We start from the raw sequence: 17,710 nt of genomic DNA on the forward strand, positions 1-17,710 counted from the left end.
TCCTCCCTGGGAGTTGTTTTACCTTTTTTTTTTTTTTTTTGTAAAAGTGCCCCCTAGGGTGCCCGGTTGGTGTCCTGGCATGTGAGGGGGACCAGTGCACTACGAATCCTGGCCCCTCCCATGAAAATGTCTTGGAGTTATTCGTTTTTGAGCTGGGCGCTTTTGGTTTCCATTATCGCTGAAAAACAAAAACGCCCAGCTCAAAAAAGATAAACGTCCATGTTTTTCGAAAATACGGTTCGGTCCACCCCTTCACGGACCCGTTCTCGGAGATAAACGCCCATGGAGATAGACGTTTCCGTTCGATTATGCCCCTTAATATGTACAAACTTGTAAAAAAAAAACCAACACCCACACAGCACTAACTCCCAGGACTTCAAAGAACTTTACTTGTCAAAAGGCAGCACTGTAAATATTACACCAGGCCCTAAAATACTAATACACCACCTAGCATGAAAACGAACAAATGAGACTGCTACAGGATCTCTATACAAAAACTATATGCTAGCAAATTTCACACCTTAGACACACATGCAAAACAGATAAACCCTTACAAAATATGAAACAAGGGACCGCAGGTCAGCAACAGTGATATGAATGCAAAAGATAGGAACATCAAGTTTGACTCTGTATATACAGCAATACTAGAGAAATAGAAACTGAAATGCGAGATATGTCGGCTTTTTAGAAATGCACATCCTGATATTTCATACTTTTGACTACCTTTGTCTGAGCATTTTATTTTTCCATTTACTTTGGTCCTGGTGTCACTTTTCTGCTTTTCTCTGTGTTTTGTTTCCTATTTTTATAGTGTCTTCTGTCCATTTGACCATTTCTTCCTTCACCAGGTCCACTATCCAGGAGAATGAAAGGGATACTTTCAGGGGCTGTGGGCTTGACTGAGGTTGAAAGAGTGCCTTTCAAGGGAGGGGGGGGGGGGCTTGACTTGGAAGGCCTGCATATATATCCTGTGCCAGCCCCTTAATCAGCATCTGTAGCATCAGGCCTTGTGTTAATGGCCCAGTGTTTCAAGGAGGTAACTAAGGCACCTTGTAAGGTTGATCACAAACGACATTATTAATTTTTCTACGGAAGTTACTAAGCTATGGTTACTGAGTTACTGCAGGTTAGTGATTCCCACAGTAAATTAAGCTGTGGGCAAAATAGGATAGATTACCACAGCTTAGAAATTAGGGATGGGCTGCCATACATATTCTATGTCCTTGCATGTGATTAACAAAAGAGAATGATCAGGAAAAAAACCACAGATTCTGTGGTAAATATTCAGCCAGCGGTGGTGAGTGTTTTTGTGAATATCATACTTAACTGAACAAGTGCCGACTCCACCCTCGTAACACCCCAAATAGCCGGCTTTCACTTAGGCACTAACCACTGATTTTCAGTGGTGATAGCCACACTAAGAGTTGCAGAAAATTAGCAGATAGTCCTGAACAAGAAATTAACTGTTCAGCCTTTAGTAAAAGAACCCCACAAAATTGCTACATATTGGTAAGTGGATTTTCAGGCAACTATATATTTGCGCCTACTATTAAATTATATACAAAATTGTCTATGAAAAGAGGTATTGTGTGCAGGAGGAAGATATACCATGGGCATGTATTAGACAAATGCACACGCCTATTGTTTTCAATTAGCAGGTACTTGCACAACATGACGTTGATGTTCCTAACTTTATATCCACAGTTCCATTTGCCCACATAGCAATCTGATTTTCAAACTGTGCATGGGTAGTTATGTTTGAAAATCACTTTGTTCTGTGCAGACTTTAAACTATGTGTATATCTGCAGTTAGGCACCTTATTCAAATTTTTCCTCATAGGCTTTCATATTGGACATAACCTGCCCAAGAGTTACTAAAGTTATTTATTTCAGCTGTAGGGAACAGATAAGCATATTGAGGGAAAGCAAAATATATTACAGGAAACAGATATGCATATAGTAAGCTACATTCAGACCAAGTCATTATAAGCAACATCTTTCAAATATTTTCTAACTTCAATTTGCAACTGCTCCTGAAAAATCACATAATTGGATTTTGTAGTTTAGTCGCTTTGGGGCAAGAGATATGTATATTATGGTTTATAGGTTTGGAGGATTTGAGTTCTTTGACCTGACAGTTTCCTCTGTTATTCTGAATCTCAAGCAAAATTGGACTCAGCTTCCTTTGGCCTACAGGTCCATGAGACCTCATTTCTGACTTACTGGGCGGTTTCACTCAGCTTTCCATCCCCCACCCATGTCATTTAGCCCTATCAATGCAGTGACAGTCTTCAGACAGAAAGTTGGAGATTGCAGCTTCCTCTGCAACACAATAATACAGATTCTGAGACTGGTTGATTAGGAGTTGCCATTAAGAGATGACAGGGATTTATTTCTCTCCAGAGACTATTAATGCTGCCCCTGCAGCATCCCAGCATTAGATGGTCCACAATGTAGTGCCCTGTCCCAATAATCAAACACAATTCTTCATATAGCAGCACACACCAATTCTGCTGAGCCAGTAGGAGTGTACAGCCCCAAAAGTGTTTTTGTTTTTTTTAAGTTAATGGGAATTTTAATTGTTTTTATATATATAACTATATCTCTCTATATATCTATCCATCTATAGTTTTTGTTTCAGAGCAATGTAGGTACAGTGTTCAATTTACAACACAAGGAAAAACAAAAGCTTTGGGTCATATAGTTCTCTATCACTACTACCATGTGGAAATTAATATACTAGTGAAACAGAGAAAATGATGGCATCTAAAGTTGATACAGCCTATGCAGTCTGCCCATTCATGCCAAATACTAAGCTCTTTGAGCAGGGACTGTCTTTCTTCTGTGTTTGTACAGCGCTGCGTACACTTTGTAGTGCTCTAGAAATGTTAAATAGTAGTAGTAGTAATAGTAGTATAATCCTTTCATCCCCCCCCCCCCCCCAATCTGTGCTTGTCCCATGATTTCAGATGTAGTTCTTTTCTCCAGCATCTCCCCTGGGAGGATGTTTCATGCATCTACCACACTTTCTGTAAACAAATACAGTATTTCCTTAAAGTACTTCCTATTCTGGGCAGTTTCTCCAAATGGGTTAGTTTGCACACACCATGACTGGAATGAAGCTCACTGCTAGCTTCATCCTTGATCCTTCACTCCAGAGCTTCCTTTCATTTGAAAAACACTTGCCTTCTGTGCATTTATAGCACAGAAATATTTCCAAGTTTCCATATCTTCCCTCTCCAGTCTTTCTTCCAAAGCATACATATATTGAGGATTTGTCCTCACATGCTTTGTCATTTCAGCCACTTTGAGGCTTCTGGTAGCCATTTCAGGGGGGGGGCACTTACCACTGTTCATTGAGGTGTTAACCTGGCACTGCCTGATTACCACTGGGTACACACCAGCACTGCAAAAATATGACAGTGTGCTGGGGGTGGGAAGTATCGCTGGGTACTTCGTATTTAGCGAGCGGTAAGCCCACATTGGGCTTACCACTGCTTTGTAAAAGGGGCCTTTAATGAAACATTTATAAATATATCTAAGCATAAAGGATGTATCAAGAGCAGAATACTTCTAGCATATATTCAGAAACATCCTTTTTGTATTGATCTGGAAATATCTGAAGGGCCAATATTTGAAGGCACTGATATGGTAAGCAGGCACTCCTAACTGGATAAGCAGTGGCAAGAAGGATATTCAGGGGCACATAGGTGGAGCTGGAGGGTATCTGGTTATCTGCCATATACAGACCACTAACCAGATGAGATATTGGATAAAGTTAGGACAGCTATGCGGTTAGTGGCTGAATTGGATTGTACTGCTAGTCAGCATTGAAACTGGATATTCGATGCTGGTCAGTATCTGAACACTGGCACTGAATATCAGGTATCTTTAAAACTGTGATGGCAGGAGTATAGCCACAGGTGGGCCTGGGCCTATCTACTTTTGGCAGCCAGCAATAGCATATACCATTGGTATAGCTGACAGGGATCCCCAAGGCTTTCCAGCTGAAGACATCCTCAACCTAAAACCCCAAACCATTAGAACACCATGGCAGTTAGTGGCTGTGCTCCCAGCTGCTGACACTGGATGCCCAGTTCTAATACATGCTCAGTTTAAGCACATGAAATGAGGAATCATTGGGTTCTTGAGTTGTGGGGTGCGAGCATTGCTGCTGACTGGTACAGTTTTCTGGCTGAGGATGTCATCAGCTAGCAGGTCTTGGGGAATCTGTCAGCAAGAAAGGGAGCAATGGGGGAGGGGGGGTTGAGAATATAGGTGGAACTGAAATGCATGTGTCCATCATATACATCTTGGCCCACTCAAAAATTGTGTTTTGGCTATACCACTGTGTAACACTAAAATATTGACCACCACAGGCTTAATAGCCCCTAAATTTCTTGGTCTAGGAAACAAGACTGTGAAAATACAAATGCTGAACCATGATTTTACCCTGCTCAAACCAAAAGAAACAAGGTGGGTGGGTCTGCTTAGCTCTTCTGACAGTGAGGATTATAGAAGCACTGTAAAGTCTGGACTGATCTTGTGTATGACCAACTCTATACTTCCTCCCAGGAAGATAAAATATTTTATTAGAGGAAGGACTATATCCATGGGGATCTTTAAGAAACAGATTTATGGACTTCACTGTAGTATAACTTGGAAAAGTCAGCAGACACAAATTCAAATGTCTAGCATAGTTTATTGGAAGCTCCACTTTTTGATGAATCAAACATTTATCCTGAGTTATAGCTGCCTTCAGTATTTTAATATCAGCTAGCTCTTTGCCCAATATATCAATACTTTTCCCACAATCCTCAAAGTAAGCATTCCTGTTCTCTGTAGGAGTACTAACATTTTAAGGTAAAGAACAAATGTCTGAGGCACACTGACATAGAAATCTCTAAATTTACCAGCGCTGACCAAATGGCCCCCAGCAAAATCATGAGAGATTATTCTTCAGAACAACAAAGAATACTGCTGTTGTCCATCCAACATTTTTGAGAACCACCACAAGGAGATATGATACGTGGTATGCAGCCCAGAGCCAGTGCTTAGAAAGCAAAGAGTGTTACCTGTTCAACTTCAGGTTAGTTTAAAGCCTGGATCTCTTTATGGAGTTAACACTGCAAACAATCTTCCAAAAACTACTGAAAACTGACTATTCAAGAAGGCATACCACAACGCTTCATCCTAACCACAGACTTTTCATGAACTAGACAAACCATACTCTACACCTGACTGATAACCGAATGACTACTAATGAAAATCACGCAATAGGCACTACCACTTTATTTCTCATGTCAGAAATGAACTTGCTATAGTTGACTATCTAACTTATGTTATAATTTACTCTATCACTCAGGAACCTCTATGCAATGCCATACTGTACTATACTATGTATGCACCTTAATATAAAATCATTTGTAATTCTCTACCCGGAAATGGCGATCGCCATTACGGCATAATGTAAGCCACATTGAGCCTGCAAATTGGTGGGAAAATGCGGGATACAAATGCTACAAATAATAATAATAATAATAATGCTCAGAAGCCCATGTGACCTGAAGCCAGAAGGGTTGTGCTATGGAGAGCCAGGGAAGATGATAACTCATCAAGCCTTCAGCTAATTAACACTGTGTTCCTGGAAGGACAGAGACAAATTTAAAAGGAACCCTTGAGAAAGAGAGACCACTTGCAGAGAAAATAGAAGTCATGTGGCCAGAAGCAGAGCTAGGCTTTGAGTAATCTGTGAACCTGATTCCAGGCAGAGAAGTACCTACAGGGGAAAGGAGTAGTCAGGGGAGTTTCCTTGGAAATCCCACCCCTACTCATGCTTCTAAGGAGGTGGGAGGAACCCTAGCCAAGGGAAACAGGCAGCTTGTGAGGCCAAAGCCAAGGGAGAGCAGAGGAAAAGTTTTTAATCTCTTCATGGCAAGATTTCTGACTCTGGGAAATTAATGTGAGAGCCAGAGAGTCCTGGAATTAGCAGGTTAGTTTTAAACCTTTACTGGGCATGCAGAATTTAAGAACGCAGAAGGACAGTATTCCAAATGTAACCCAGATCTCACCTTTGCTTAGCTCTGACCATAAAGGAAAAAAAAAACAGTCCTTCTCACTTATTCAAACTCCAAAGTCTCCACTCACTCTCAGGCCACTCATACCCACATTTCTTTCCAGTCCCCTTACAGTCAAGCTGGGGTTGGGTAATGTGTCCAGAATAGCAATCTGAGGGTTTGAGAGACACTATCCAGTTCAGGGTTCCACTCAGATCTCCAGTCCAGGAACCATTGAAACTCCAGGAGGTCTAACAACAAATTTTACTTTATTTGTAATTTCTGCAACTGACACTCTCAATATGGTGATCCTTACCACAGTGAATGTTATAAACTCTTCTATAACTCAATGTCAGACTTCTGTTGTTCCGTGGGGAAATGCCCTTACCACTGTACTTCTCAGGAATATTTACAGGGAACATTTCTTTCCAGAGCTATTCACATTTATAGTTTTTTAGCCACTTATGACTATCCTGCAGCCAGATGTAGTCCCAGGGCTATGTTCTGCTCTTCTAGATGCACTTTGTTACCACCAGGCACAGATCCCTTATGACTATCCTCCTTCTGCAGGTGTACCTCACAGGGCAACAACCTGGCCTTGGGCAGGCTTCTTCCTGCCCTAAACCCAGCTTGTGAGCCTGACTCTCCAATCTTCCTGAAGCTATGGCTCCTTCACCAGTTGTTGTAAATTGAACAACTGTCCCTTGATTTTAGCCCAAACTTAATGTGGCAGTTCAGAATCCCCCATCTCCTTTAGGTCACCTGGCAGGGGCTTGCAGGCAACCAAAAACCTTTTCCTGCTCTATTCCTTCTCTTTTATCTCCTCTAAATTTTTCCCAGATCTGTCACTCCTCCCCACATGAGCACTATATTTCTGCATTTTATTTCATACCCCCCCCCCCCCCCAATGGACTAGGCCAGGGTAGGCAACTCCGGTCCTCGAGAGCAACAGGCAGGTCAGGTTTTCAGGATATCCACAATGAATATGCAGGAGATAGATTTGCAAGCACTGCCTCCATGGTATGCAAATCTATCTCCTGCATATTCATCGTGGATATCCTGAAAACCTGACCTGCCTGCGGCTCTCGAGGACCGGAGTTGCCTACCCCTGGACTAGGCCTTCCCCCACCCAGGGATCTCCCAGTCACTTCCCACAGTGACTCTGTACCAGGGACTTGTCCCTTCAGTACTCCCAACCTAACAAGGGATTATATTCTCCTCCCAGTTAATCAATCACTTGCCCTCAAGGAATTACTTTGGGCTCTGTTTTTTTTTTTTTTTTTCTTAGACCAACAGCAACCCCACACAACATTATTCAACACTTACATTTCTTTTCTCCTCTACCCCTGGTTATCTTTCACTTTCCATAACACAGGAACAACGAGTGTAAGACTATCCTTGTGAGCAAATTTACTGCTACTCCCCAGGACAGCATGACTCCACTCCCTCGTGATGTCAGCAGGGGTGTTTTAAGAATATAGGGATGAGCAGTGCACCAGAGATAGTGCTTCAGCTGCTTTGTGAGACTGACCCTGAGACAAGGGCTGGAACATCTTCCCACGGGAACAACCAGTGTAAGACTTATCCCTGTGAGCAAGTTTACTGCTACTCCCTGGGACAGTATGACTCCACCCACGATGACATCAGCAGAGACATTTTGAAAAAAATAGGGATGAGCAGTGCGCCAGAAGATGAGCACCAACGAAGGAGCAAGGCAAAGGAGCCCCTTTGTGCACTCCTTCATGCAGACTTCAAGAGGTCCTTGATATTAGTTAATATAGAAGGCCTTTTACAAAGCAGGCATACCACACACTTAATCTGAACTATAACCGGCTCTATGCAGCCGCTGGTCCAATGCAGCCACTGGTGGTAGTTCCGGGTCGAGCGCATGCCATTTCCAGTGCTCCAGAAGTTTATTTTATATTGCTTGGCAGTAACCCGGTGGTAATCTGGCATCACTGTGTGCTTCCCAGTTACCATTGGGTTACCACCGGAGCCCTTACCACCACCTCACTAGATGGCGGTAAGTGCTCCCCGCTGTTTTTTACCCACTGTGGTAAAAGGGCCCTGGCGCGTAGGAAAAACAGCCACCGCCACTACTACAGGGCCCTTTTTCTCACAGCTTCCGTGGAATCTTAGCAGAGATTAGGAGGCGATGCCGGTAACTGGAAACAAAACGGGAGCTGGGTAGATTTCTATGGTCTACGCCCTGATCATGACTGAATAGATAGGGATGGGCTGGAGTGTAAATTTTAAGGGGCTTCGATGTTAGCTTCAGAACTTAGTACAAGAACAGTACTGCGCAGACTTCTACGGTCTGTGCCCTGAGAAAGGCAAGGACAAATTAAACTCAAGTATACATATAAAGTATCACATACCAAACAAAATGAGTTTATCTTGTTGGGCAGACTGGATGGACTGCCTTCATTTACTATATTACTATCAGGGGAATTTTCAAAAAAGAAGAGCGCCCATCTTCCAACACATATCGGTAGGTCTCCAGCCCCCCCCCCCCCCCCCCCCCCATAGTCCCCCAGCAAGGGGTCCACCAGGAGGTAGGGTAGCCTGCCTCCCTCTTCCTGTGACGTCGCAAAATGGCGATGCCCAGCTCTGCCCAGTGTATCCTGGTTTAAGAGTTAAGAATATTAAAGAAAGTTAAGAAAGAATGAAAGAGAGTGGTGAAAGTTTCCTTCTGGTGGTACACAAGTTAAAGAAATTGGTAGATTATAGGGAAAAAACAAATATAGCAAAATGTGATCTCTTTAATAATACTATTGAAAAAGCATAATCAAGTACCAAGGAATTATTTAAAGTGGTTTCTAGACTGCCTAGTATCCCTGAGAATTTCTCTTTCTAGTGAGGATTTTGCTGAAGCATTTAAAAATAAAGTAGAAAAGATTGTCAAGGGTTTTGATTTAAAATTACCTAGCAAACGGGGATATCCTTTAGTCAAGGAAGAAAAATGGAAAGAATCTGGACTAGTAACATCTGAAATGGAGAAAAAAATTATGAATCAAGTTAAAAATAGTTATTGGATGTCTGTCTACTGAGTCTACTGAAGAGTTTGAAAGAACTTGTTCATCCAGTTATAGCGTGCATTATAAATAAATGCTTTTCACATGGGATGTATGCCACCTGAATTGAAGCAGACCATAGTTAAACCGATTTTGAAAGATAAGAGGACAAAAATTCAGTAAATAATTGATCAGTTTCTTCATTACTATTTTTAGCCAAAATAATGGAGAAAATAGAGTATACTGAACTGCTGGAGTTCTTGGAGTCTAATGATATATTAGATATAAATCAATTTAGTTTTCGTGTCAGTCATGGCATGGAAATGTTATTGTCACTCTTCAATGTAATCAGAAATGGGTTTAATGAAGGTAGACATTTTCTCCTTGTCACATTAGATATCTCTGCAGCCTTTGACACAAATCGATCATAAGATATTGTTGAACAGATTGGGTTCAGTTGGTATAAATAGTAAGGTAATGTGCTGGTTTACCTCTTTTCTAAATGAGAGACAATTTTGTGTAGCTTTGGGTAAAGACATGCCAGGATTGAAGAAGATGAACACAGGGGTACCACAAGGATCATGTTTATCTGCAGTACTGTTTAACATCTTTTTGGTGCCTCTGTGTCATATATTGACTTGTCTAAATCTCAGACTAAATCTAAATTTCAGACTTTATGCTGACGATATACAATTTTTGCTACCCATTGATGGTTCCATTCAGATGATTTTTGATAGGTTAAGTATGATCTTTTCAATAGTGGTCAGTTGGATGAAATTGCATTGTTTGAAGTTAAACATTAAAAAAAAGCAAAGACCACAATTAACTGTCAAAGGTATATATGAGAATGGAGTAGACATAGCGCCGTTCACAGAAGAAAGTGTTTATGAATAACTTGAAAAATTGAAGGTGGACAAAGCCATGGGACCAGAAGGCAGGGGCATGGAGGGGGGGGGCAGGGGGGACAAAGTTCCCCAGGCCCAGGCCTCCGAGGGGGGCCCGGCGCTGCAGTCCCACCCGCCCACCCTTGGCTCTGTCGACCATTCGTCACCGGGCCAGGCCCCCTCCATTCAAATCACAGCGCCTCACCACCTCGCTGTGTGTGAAAGCGCAGCAGCGGCAGTCTGCAGAACGCCTCTCTTCGGGCCTTCCCTCCCTGTGTCCTGCCCTCGTCTGACGTAACTTCCATGAGGACGAGACACAGGGAGGGAAGGCCCGAAGGGAGGTGATCTGCGGACTGCCGCTGCTGTGCTTTCACACGGAGTGAGGTGGTGAGGCGCTGTGATTTGAAGTCAGGGGGCCCAGTGATGACGACAACCTTGGGGGGGGGGGGTGGCGGTGGCGGCCTTACCCTGGGCCCAGCCCAGTCTCATGGCGGCCCTGCCAGAAAGGATCCATCCAAGGATATTGGAGAAGCTCAGAGAGGTTCTGGTGGGTCCTCTTAAAGATTTGTTTAATAAATCCTTGGAGATGGGGGAGATTCCTTGGGATTGGAGAAGAGTGGATATGTCCCTCTTCACATAAGTGATGACAGAAGAAGTTGCAAACTACAGTCTGGTAAGCCTCACTTCGGTTATTGAAAAGTAATGGAAATGATTCTGAAGAAAGAGATAGTGAATTTCCAGTAAGATCCAAGACATGGTTTTACAAAGGTAAATCATGCCAAACAAATCTGATTGACTTAGTGACCAGAGAATTAGATTAAGGACATGTGCTAGATGTAATCTACTTAGATTTCAGCAAAGCCGTTGACAATTCCTCATAGAAGGCACTTAAATAAACTTGACAGGCTGAAGGTAGGAACCAAAGTGGTGGACTGAATTAAGAACTGGTAGCCAGATGCCAGAGAGTGGTGGCTAATGGAATTCACTCGGAGAAAGGAAAGGTGAGTTGTGGAGTGCCTCAAGGATCGGTGCTGGGGCTGATTCTGTTCAATATATTTGTGAGCAACACTGCCAAAGGTTTAGAAGGTAAAGTCTGCCTTTTTGCAGATCATACCAAGATTTGTAACAGTGGAAATTCCGGAGGGAGTGGAAAATATAAAAAAGGATCTGCAGAAGTTAGAAGACTGATCTAATGTTTACCAATTAAAATTCAATGCAAAGAAATGCAAAGTGATGCACATGGAGGGGCATAATCGAAAAGGGTGCCCAAGTTTTCCTGAGGAAATCCTCGCAGGACGTCCCGGCGAAGGGGCGGGGAAACCTATATTATCGAAACAAGATGGGCGTCCATATTTTGTTTCGATAATACGGGCGGGGACGCCTGAATCGTGAAATTTAGGTTGACCTTAGAGATGGTCGTCCCCGATTTTCGGCGATAATGGAAACTGAGGACGCCCATCTCAGAAACGGCCAAATCCAAGCCATTTGGTCATGGGAGGAGCCAGCATTCGTAGTGCACTGGTCCCCCTGACATGCCAAGACACCAACCGGACACCCTAGGGGGCACTGCAGTGGACTTCAGAAATTGCTCCCAGGTGCATAGCTCCCTTAACTTGTGTGCTGAGTCCCCCAACCCCCCCCCCCCAAAAAAAAAGCCCACTCCCCACAACTGTACACCACTACCATAGCCCAAAGGGGTGAAGGGGGGCACCTACATGTGGGTACAGTGGGTTTCGGGTGGGTTTTGAAGGGCTCACATTTACCACTACAAGTGTAACAGGTAGGGGGGGATAGGTCTGGGTCTGTCTGCCTGAAGTGCACTGCACCCACTAAAACTGCTCCAGAGACCTGCATACTGCTGTCATGGAGCTGGGCATGATATCTGAGGCTGGCATAGAGGCTGGAAATTTTTTTTAAAAAACTTTTTTGAGGGTGGGAGGGGGTTAGTGACCACTGGGGGCGTAAGGGGAGGTCATCCCCGATTCCCTCCGATGGTCATCTGGTCATTTAGGAACATTTTTGTGGCTTGGTCGTAAGAAAAAAAAAAGGACCAGGTAAAGTCGTCCAAGTGTTCGTCAGGGACGCCCTTCTTTTTTCCATTATCGGTCAAGGACGCCCATGTGTTAAGCACTCCCCAGTCCCGTCTTCGCTACGCCTCCAACACACCCCCGTGAACTTTGGTGATCCCCGCGACAGAAAGCAGTTGAGGATGCCCAAAATTGGCTTTTGATTATGCCGATTTGGGCAACACTGTGAGAAGGACACTCATCTTGCGATTTGTCTCGAAAAATGGGCGTCCTTTTTTCGAAAATAAGCCTGTTAGGGAGTAGAAATTCAAGGGAGACATATGTGCTAGGCGACGAGAGGCTGATATGCACAGAGGGAGAGGGATCTTGGGGTGATAGTATCTGAGGATCTGAAAGCGACGAAACAGTGTGACAAGGTGGTGGCCGTAGCCAGAAGGATGCTAGGCTATATAGTGAGGTGTAACCAGCAGAAGAAAGGAGGTATTTATGCCCCTGTACAAGTCGTTGATGAGGCCCCGCCTGGAGTATTGTGTTCAGTTTTGGAGGCCGTATCTTGCTACAGATGTAAGAAGACTTGAAATGATCCAGAGGAAGGTGACAAGAATGATATGAGGCTTGCACCAAAAGACATACGAAAAGAGACTAGCAGACCTGAATATGTATACCCTAGAGCAGGGGTAGGCAACTCCAGTCCTTGAAAGCCGCAGGCGGGTCAGGTTTTCAGGATATCCACAATGAATATGCAGGAGATAGATTTGCATACCACGGTATTCAAATGCCAGGCTACCCTTCAGGGCAGGGATGATAACTGAGGGACCCACCCACAATACACAGGCCCCCTGCAACCAGTCACAGAATAGCCTGACATTTTTTTATTAAAACTTGGGGACCATGGGTCAATTTTTACAGGCAATGGAAAAGGTGCCGGTACTTAGTACCTCCAAGTACCCCCTCAAAAAAAGCCCTGGAAATACCTTTAAGAACTCGGAGTTAATGAAAAAAAAAAGCAACCTGTTCCAGTACCTGAAAGAAATGGGTTTTCTGTTTTTGCTTTAGAAGAAACTGGTCCCCAGCAGAAAGGAGAAAGGGCAGAATGAACCAATGGAGTCTGAACGAGCTACAGATAATGTGTAACGGACTGCAGCACAGTTACTGAGACTGACTTTGTTCATGAGATTAAGAGAGCCTTGGTTTGAAAAGGAAGAGACTTCTGGTACTTTGGGATAAATTGACTGAGGGTAATATTTATTTAGACGCTAACTGTGGCCTGCTGTGGATATTTGGTGCTAGATTATGTGGGGGCCCCAGCCTAATTATCCTGCACTAATTCAGCCGGGGCCTGCATAAGACAGTTATGTAGCCTCAGCTGAATATTGGCCAGCATCCGCAAAACTAATTAAAAGCTTTCCAGTGCCCCTTCCTTCCTTCCTCCTTCCCCAGCCCACAACATTAGCAATCTCCCTCTCCCTAGAATATACCCTCAACCCCCTTCCCCCCAGTTTGGCTAGGCTTCTTCAGGCCTACCTTAGCTCCCTGGTGGTCCAGTAGGGGCAATGTGGGCAAGAGCAAACCCCACTCGCACCTGCCTCTAGCAAAGCATCTTCAAAATAGCTGGCACGACCTCTCACTACAGCCTAACAGAACTGTTTAGATGTGCAGGTGTCAGCACTGAATATTGCTGGCACCTGCATAACTGCTGGCTCCTCCCCAATGCTGCCCCTGACCTGCCCATTTTTTTAATAGCTTTATTTAAATTTTTAACAAACATAACATTTATGAGTGATAATACACTAATTGAATTGAAAATTCATTCAGCACAAGGAAAAATATTTCTAAACAGAAAGTTATATTCTTGCTAACGACCACCATAATTTGAATTGATCCAAGAAAGAATAGAAAAAAAAATTAAATCCCTGCTTAAATTAAGTGGTTTTCAAATAAAGAATTAAACCAAATAAGTAGCTACATGCCCAAGTAGGTTACTCAAAGTCTGCTATACAGCATTGCATAAGTGACTAGACTTTTACATTGACCTCTTCTCTACTTTTTAGGAAATCTTCCAATTATTTTGGGTCAAAGAATTGATATTGTTTAGACTGCAAGATCCCTTTTTTTTTTAATGGCTGGTCAGACCTGATTTTCAGCAGCATTGCCCAGTTAAGTGTCATTGAATATCGGTGGTTGGGCAGCGTGATGTATCCTCTGCTCTGGAGTCTTTCCAATGCTAGATGGCTGACCAGCAGTTGCTATGCCTGGAATCTGGCACTTACAGAAAATGGATCATCAACAGTCATCTGGTCTTTTCTAAACACAATATCAAGGTCCCCTTCTGGACTTAAGTTCTTTACTGACTTTCCACAGCGTGAGCCCCTGTAGAAAGGCAAAAACATCTTAGTCCTCCTTAGATTACTAGGGTCTTATTCAATTCACACCAATTCCCAAACAAACAAAAAAATAAACATGTGATAACAATCCTCCTAGATATCTTGATTCAATAATAATAATAATAATGTTTCCAAACAATTGCATCAAATGAAAAGAAGGCTTGCTAGCCTGCCTACCACCATCCTCATATCTCCTGGGTTCTCCTTCCAGGGATATATCCTCCCACTGGCAGGTAATAATAATAAAAATTGTTCTGGTTTAGTCCAAATATTTCCCAAACAGTTAGGCCTAATGCCACAGTTCAAATAAAGGAAGATAGCAAGACAGTTGCATACCTTCTGAGGGTTGTAGGTCTTCTGGTCAGGCGCTCCACACTTTTTGGTCTCTCAGCCATGACTGAGGTCTAATCCTGTCTCCCCTCTTTTATAAGGCTGTTGACTCTCCTCATCCTGCTCACACCCCCTCTGATTGGCCAGGACTGTGCTTCCTCCTAGCTCTCCCTGCTGAGACTTTAACTTTCCTGCTTCTGTGATTGGCTCCCTCTGCTCAGGTTTTAATTCTGTGGTTCCTGCCTCCATTTTACATTTTCTTCTATTTCTTTTTTGTGGATTAAATTCTATGGTTAATGTTTCCCCTTCTCTGGGTTTCCCAGACCCCATCACAGCAACCAGGAGCAATTTAAGCAGGCCACTTAAATTGCATTTAGTATTGGGTGGCTTGTCTTTGTGCATGAACTATGTAAGCCACATTGAGCCTGCAAATAGGTGGGAAAATGTGGGATACAAATGCAATAAATCATAATAATAATGATTGAGCATGCACGTCTTTGTGGAGCTAACATTTTTATTTTGATCTGAACTAGATTCTGCACGATGCTTAAATGTCATTTAAACTAAATCCCATCCAAGGGCCTTCACAGGAACTGGCTAAAGTTGTATACTCACTACCATGTCTTGTTTAGAGAGAAGGGAATTGTGAAAGGCTGAATAAACACTAGGAACAACTCCCGAGTTGAATGGGGGATAGTTCTGGTTTATTATGGAAGCCATCAGGAAATTCTGGGAGATGCTGCAGAATCTGCACAGAAGGAGTAGCTTCTCACAGTTAATTGTAGCCAGAACCTAGCTATCCACAACTGCTTTCTCCACTGCCAAGTTAGATCCCATCACAGAATGATGTTCCAGTAACAGAAAAATCAGTTCCACACTGTTTCTTTGAGGGCAGACCTTGCAAAACCAAAGCTTTCTTTGTAGATCTGGTACTGGCTGCCTTTTCACTCTGCACCACAGAACCAACCACAGTTGTGTCATCTGCCACACCTGGCAGTTGTGGCTATCGTTCAAGAACACTAAGAGACATATCGAGCTGAGAAGCTGCTCCAACAGACTGCACAGCTCTGATGATGTCATCCCTCATTCGTTTTGCTCCCATGCTAATGAATCAGGAAATTAAGCTCCTAGGGGAGAACTCTGATTTTCACCTTCCTCTTTACCATTTTGAAACACTATTATGAGGAAACATTGTTAAAAAGCAACGGATTATAGGAACAAAATGGATCAGCAGCAGGATTGGTTTCCATCTAGATGTTATTTGAAGAAGGGGTACAGATAGCCTATAATGCATGTACAATGTCTGGTAATAGTGGTATAACCACGTTTTCATTTTCATGGGCCATTTATGATTGGCAGGACTTACAAGTGAGCTAAGAAAGTTCAAACCACATTCCACCATTATATCTCTATATAACTATATATAACTCATGTATACATGTGCATATACATTTATCTGTCTTCCCTGCTTGTCAAAAATATTGTATGTCTGGAATTACTCCAAAAGCTTATCTTACCCACCCTCAGCTATCCCAGCACTTCATCACCTTACTATAAAACAAGGTAACCTATTCAATTTAGAATTTGATGCCATGCACCATGACCTGTATTACCCCCGGCCCCAGCATAGTATCTTGAAGGAGGTGGAAAACCCGCCATGGCCAGAGAAAGGGAAAGGACCCAGACAGATAGATCCCTGGCAATTTCAGAGGCAATCCCAGAAGACGGCTCAGGATCCTGAATTAGCCCAGGCTCCCTGGCTGGCTAGACAATATAATATGGACATGGGCCACAGCTGGGAAGGGGAGCCCCCCCCCCCCCCATGGGATAATAATAAACAGGGGATAAAAAGTGAAGATACCAAGATGGAGTGGGCTGACTAGGTGGGGGTCCCAGAGGCAATGGCTCATGAAGAGGAGGAGAAAACGGAGGTGTTGCCAGAGTGAATGAAACAAGCTGCTTGGTGCTTCAGTGACTGGAAGAACTCTGGTATTTTCATACAGTTCCAGAGGGAGAGCCAGTGTTGGTTTACCACTGGTAAGAGAGTGGCAGGACAAGCCTAGCTAGAGATATGCTGAGGCTATCAGTGAAAGTGTGAAAAGCTATTGACTATTTGAATCTGTGAAGTGAACTTTAAACTGACAAACAGTGGATGTGCTTTGGTTCTGGGTTTTTTTTTTAAGTGTGTTTTGTTTTGGAGACAAGACTGTGCTCAGGGGAGGGAGACCTTTAAACTTCCCTCTGAGGTTTCCAGCTCTGCTGAAGGATAATGCTTAAAACCAGCTGATTATAAAAGGGGAAGGATGAAGTGTTCCTTCCTTTGTTTCTTGGGATGGTGAAAGAACAAATAGACTAGTACTGTATATTACTGGAGAACTGTTTCTACCAAAGAATTACTGATGTAAGGGTACTGCTTGCTCTAAGGTGTCACCTAAAGGTTAAATGGAACTGTGATTAACCCTGATTGCTTTATACTTTGTTTGATTCTTTCTTTTACCAACAGATCTGCCTTGATAAGCAAGACTGAAATCCCAGACTGGATTGAGGGATTGGGATTGCAGTAAGGTTTGTTTGTTTGTTTTGTGTTTTCTGAGGTCTGCTATTCAGCAGCCTCCCCAAAGACAAGAAAAGACCCTAATCAAACTTCATACCAGCAGTATAACCAAGGGACCCATTACAGAATTGGTGTTAGCAGTGGGATCGGACAAACTCCTTTCCGGCGGACCCAGTGGACCAGGTAAGAGTACCTAGTGAGAGCATAGCTGACGCTGTTGGCAAATAAAGGGCTAGCAGGAAGACAGTCCACGAGAGGGTCAGGTTGTTAAGAGCCTCCCCTGGGGAGTTTAAGAAGCTGCCCTTGGTTGTGTTTTTTGTTTGTTTCATTCCAGGTGCCAGGCGAGATGGGTAGGCCCTTTATGGAATATTTCAGCCAAAGTGATAGCATCCAAATTGATCAAATTATTTTGTGAAATCGGGTTTCCCAGGAAAGTGTTACCAGATCAGGGATCTAACTTC

This window comes from Microcaecilia unicolor, chromosome 6 (assembly GCF_901765095.1).
Source record: "Microcaecilia unicolor chromosome 6, aMicUni1.1, whole genome shotgun sequence".
In the NCBI taxonomy this organism is placed as follows: Eukaryota; Metazoa; Chordata; class Amphibia; order Gymnophiona; family Siphonopidae; genus Microcaecilia; species Microcaecilia unicolor.